This window comes from Cryptotermes secundus, unplaced genomic scaffold (assembly GCF_002891405.2).
Source record: "Cryptotermes secundus unplaced genomic scaffold, Csec_1.0 scaffold989, whole genome shotgun sequence".
In the NCBI taxonomy this organism is placed as follows: Eukaryota; Metazoa; Arthropoda; class Insecta; order Blattodea; family Kalotermitidae; genus Cryptotermes; species Cryptotermes secundus.
This window is the reverse complement of record NW_019738982.1, coordinates 73,482-79,160: the sequence shown is the minus strand read 5'-3', so window position 1 is coordinate 79,160 and position 5,679 is coordinate 73,482.

Genomic DNA, 5,679 nt, shown 5'->3' with positions numbered 1-5,679 from the left:
ACAAAGTAAGAAAATGCACGATAATTTTCTTTTAAACAGAAAAATGCTTTTTCAGGAAATGAGGTTCTATACATGGGAAAATATCTGGCATCGAGAAGACTCAAGAAGAGGAGTGTAGCGTTCTCCGAAAATCTAACAGAGGCATTCTGACACATGACATCAATAATTTGACAGAACAGCCGTTTATAGAAGTTTTTTCTTTCTTCTCCACTCATTGAGGCAATGCGAATTCTTTTGGGTCGAGTTGGGCCATTCGAATCGAAGACATTTTCCATTTCAGTCCAAAGGTGGTCAAATCCTCCCCTTAATCTTTGCATGTGATGCTTAAATTCGTCTATTTTGGTATTGCAAAAAGCTATATCAGATCTCTTAGTTTGTAGGATTTTGAAAAGAGCGCCAGAATATGGAAAAATTGAAGAAAATATTTTCAGCATGAAATTGAAATCGAAATCCCTTAGAAGAGAGAGAAGTCCGCGTGCAGAAGAAATTGTTTCTACATCCCATTCTTCTGGTTCCTCTATTATAGACACAAGAAGATTCTCAATTCCTTCTCTGTATTCATGCACAGTTTCAGCAAGTCGGCTATGGTACTGCCATCGAGTAGGTGCGATAGAAGGAAATCTTTTCCTAAGGTGGGAATCCAATGCTTCAGTCCTTTTTGTGGACTTGGCAAAAAAAGTTCTAAAGCCAGAGAGAGTAGCAAAGAAGACCTTAACTTCCTTAATAAAACTAGCAGATTGTGCTAAGACTAAATTTAGTCTATGCGCATAACAATGAACAAAAATGGCGTTTGGGTACTGCTCGCGAATTTTTGCTTGTACTCCTGCATGTTGTGATGCCATAACAGCAGCACCATCATAAGTCTGTGCAATGAGTTTGGGACCACATTCAAAATCATTTAAAATCTCAAGAGCATGGTTAAACAAGGAATTGGCAGAACGGTCAGAGCTCACGTCTGTAAAACGCAGAAACCTTTCTTCAACATTGCCATCAGCTGTCACATATCGAAGAACTGAAGCCAACTGACACTTATTCATCACATCTGAAGTCTCATCAAGAATTAAAGAAACATAATTAGCCTTTGAAATTTCCTTTTTAATTTCCATTGTCATCAATTCAGATACAGAATGTATCAGTTCATTTTGGATGTCAGGAGAAGAACCACGGAAAGCAGTTGAAGACTCTAAATGATTGTGTAAATCAGAATCATAACGTGCCAGCATATTTAAAACCTCAATGTAATTTCCTCTATTAACAGATGCCACGCTTTCATCATGTCCCCGAAATGCTAAACCCTGAGAGCCCAGAAAACAAACTGCTGTAATTAATTGGCCTACAAATTTCCTGTTCTGTTTCACAGCTTCATTGTGTTTTTCAATTGACTGTTTGTATTGGCTGCTTAGAGAAAATTCAATCCTTCTGTTTTTACCAAACAGTGTAATTTCTTTAAGACAAGCAATGTGATTAACTGAATGCCCATGTCGTTTGCCAGATTTGTAAATGTTGTTAATGTCATTGTAACCAGCACTGTTAAACACGTGTTTTTCTTTAGAAAACAAGAGACAAGGCCAACAGAATAATTTTTTTAGTTTATCACACCCACACAACCATGGAATAGCCTCATATAAACTGGTATTGAAATGCCGTGTGCAAGATTTCACTTTTGTATGTAAAGTTAGATTAGGCTTAGGTGCACCTTCTTCTATTATCTTAAGTTTCTCATTATAACTGAGTGAACTGAACGGTGTTTGAAGAAGTTTTTCAATCACACAGTGGTTATCACATGAAAGTGTCATGTTTCTATTTTTAACTTAACAGCAATCACAAAAACATTGTCATAAAGTTATAATTACGCAAAGCAAAACAAATTCTGTATTGAGAAAAATACAGAATAATAACTAAACTGACTTGTGCATAAGTAACACGCTAACACCTTCTTCTGAAAACTAGTAAGCACGCTTTTTTACTAACAGCATTTTCGAAGTCTCAGCACACCAGGAAAAATTGTGTAACTGCAGGGTCACCGACTTCCAACTGCATACTGCAATGCCTTACAGCCGGCAACATTGCTGGAAGCATTCCGTAACGTTTAGCTAAGCAACAGACTCCTCATATATGGCAACACTGCAGTCCCAGTTGAACCAGAATGAGCGTGGAAGCGAACAACCTGTTGCTTCCTTGCGCGTTCTATTTTAAAGTTCCCTGCATTTTGGAAGAAAATAACTGATGGTTTATGTAACACATTAAAACTTGCAATATTCTCATTATATGTAATATATGTTCTCAGATTAATTAATATTTTGAAGTATGAAATATTTTTTTGAAATTGAAAAATTGCCAGAAATGTTTTTGGTTGCTTTTCTATAGGGAAGCAATGCTTCCACGACATCCATGTACCCTACGCCCCTGATGATAGGTGAGGGTGACTGTGGAGCAATTGGTGGAATGAAGATTGGTAGGAGAAAACCTGCCCCAGCGCCACTTGTCCACCACAAATCCCACTTGATCAGATCCGGGGTCGAACCCAGGCCACCGTGGTGTGAAGCCAGAGACTAACCGCTTGAGCTATGGCACTGCCCATGATTGGATAATAGTCTATAATTAAACTAGAAATACCGTGGAAGGAAGTGGCCCTGGCCTAATTTAAAATGCTATCCTGGTGTTTGCAGGGACATACCAAGGAAAAACATGAAAAACCTCAATCATGATAATTGGTGACTGGGTGTAGATTCAAACCAAGCATCTTCTGAATATAAATCTGAAGTGTTATCGATACTCAAGTCTGCTCAGTGAGGCTCTTAGGAGGTAGTGGAGAGCCAACATGAGAAGAATGAAAGGTAGTACTCCACTTAAGACTGCAATACAAAAGAGATCTCAGGGAGGAAGAAATTTTGAGAGACCTGAAAGAAGATTCAGGCCTAAAGCAGGAGGCCGCTATTACAATTAAGAACAGAACTGACCATTCTCCAGCTGTCTTATTTTCTGTTCGTACACCCCATTGGCCTTGACAAAGAGTCACTGCCCATACAAACCCACTGTTGTGCAGTTTATTACACCACAGACAGCCACAACAGTGCAATGCCAGATGTAACTTTTCCATGCACTTTGTGAAATATTAACTGTACCATAAAATATTTCAAACAGAAGCTGCAGGTCCTCATAAACTGTTCCTTTATATCACATGCAATTTTCCTGTATGACAGACCATTTTTGAGAAAACTGATAAATCTTAATTTCAGTTTTACATAAAACAGCTGTTATAATTGACTGGTACAGATCAAAATTTAATTCACCACATATCTTTTACTGCTGACCCTCAACACCATATTTAACACAAATTATGTGGAAAGTTTTGGATATTAAACATGTAGACACACATCCAGCTTACATGTTCATTTTACGCTATAAATAAATAACGTGCAGGAAGAAATAGGACCATCTGATAGTCTACGATTCCCAGGACAATACTATATTTATATGGAATGTCCTGTTATCCTTATGATGCTCTTCAACATACTGTAACGTGTTTCGGTTACTGAAGACGCCGTAGAGATGGTTAATTGGTTTATTTAACAATCTACAAGTAACGGCTACAATTACTTATCACACAGTTGCGGGGTTTCACACTTTATAACCCTAATCGCATTAATCTGTTAACACTGTTGCGGGGTTTCACGATTTATAACCCTATGCACAAATCAGCTCAACCTGTCTTCAGTAGTCTACACGTTTACAGTAGGGGAGCTCTGTATCAGTGTATCACATACTCCCAATTACACAATTACACACACGTCCGGTTCTTCTTTCCGCGACGGCTGCTATACTCCAACTGTAGTCGGCTGACTGGAGAACTGTTGATAACACACTCGCTCGACTATTACTGAACTCGGCGACTGTTACGTTACAACTGACTCGTAGCTGCTGTGCAGCTCACTTATATAGCTGCAGTGCTTGCCTGTTGCTTAATGAGTGCCACGTCATCCTGTTACGTCACCGCTGTTGACTCGCGTTGCATAGCTACCAGGTTTCGGGGACTCGGCTAACTTCGGCTCCGCTCGTGACGTCACCGCGGGGAGAGCGGCGGGGTGATGACTCGCCTATTTCAAGAGCGCTACGTTACCGCCACGTGCCGCTGGGGAGGTAGGGGTCCTCCGTGGCGGAACATGTCACAATACCATATGACACAGACTTTACATTTTGTGAGCAGACAATTAATACATTTGGAATCCAGAACTAAAGTGCTTAAGATTTTTTGGTTAAGTTTCCGATATTTTCCATTCAATTCAGCTCCTTTCTCACCAACTGCAATATTCTACATTGACTCAATTCATTCTAATCACTTACAGACATACTTCACACAGATGATGGTAAAAGTTTAATCTCTTTACTCTGTAACCAACCAAGTGCCTGGTCAGAAGTGAAGTCCTCAATTTAAACACACAGGATGTGATAATGTGCTACTTTGCAAGGGCTATCACATATCTCGAGGAGGACCATGACAGACGAGTATGAAGCAATGGTAGAATACAGATTAGCAGGGAACAAAGGAAGTAACTTGAGAACAACCTGCACCAGTGCCATCTTGTTCACCACAAACCTGACAGGAAGTCACACAGAATTGAGCTTGACATCCTCCGTGGAATCTGGTTCCAACCCACACCAGAATTTGACAATCTAATTTTAGTAGTTTCTTTATGTTATTCCAGATCACTGCAGTTTTGATGCACATCACGGCATTTACAATTTCATCTTCCTGCTGTCCTCATAAAATTTGTAATCACAGATCAAATTTATGGCATGCTTTTATGTTTCTTAGTTCTTTTCCTTTCTGCTTGTACTTGCTGGCACTGAATCAAATCAAACTGGTGATTGCTTTCTTAAATGAATCTGGCAAATCAGTTTAAACTCCCATATACTTGCAATTTCCTAACCCACTTTCAACACCTTGCACACCTTCCAAGTGACATGCACGAAAAAAAAAAAAAAAGAAGCTAAAATTTGCACATTAATCTGTTTCCCTATTTGCAAGTGATTCATTCACGTGCACAAAATTACAAAAGCTGCTTCTACACCATCACTCAGAAACAAGAAAAGAGATTACTATAGATTACATGTGATGCAATCTAATCTGGGAGGCAGTTATCATAATCACTGCCCTCAGAACCTCAGTTCTCACAAGATTACTGCACACACAAGAATGTGAGAGCACTCTTGTTCTGGTTACACTGTTTCTGGACATCTCCATTTTAAATCTTATTCCTAGTTGATGCAGTGGGTGGATGACTGCAGGGCATTTTCTACTATAGTGTCAATATCACATTATGATGAAGATATTGTTAACAATGCTATTAACATCCCATTTCTTGTTAAGTTTAATTTTAAGACAACTTATTGTGAGATATATCTAGATCAACTGTTATATAACCATTTTTTCTTAAAATTATACTAGACAAATGGTTCAAAAATCAGATATGGAAAAATTTGTTTTGACATTTACAAACCTCATTCTACAGCTAGCTGTGGGCTAACTGCTACTGCTTTAATAGGTCCATGATTCACTTGCATATTGAATGTCAGCAAATTTTCTGTGTTCATATAGGAAAGTGTTGTTAAACTACTGGTTTGTTTCAGTGGTGGCTCCATTAGAAGGATGAAAAATGGCCAAACATATTGTGATGT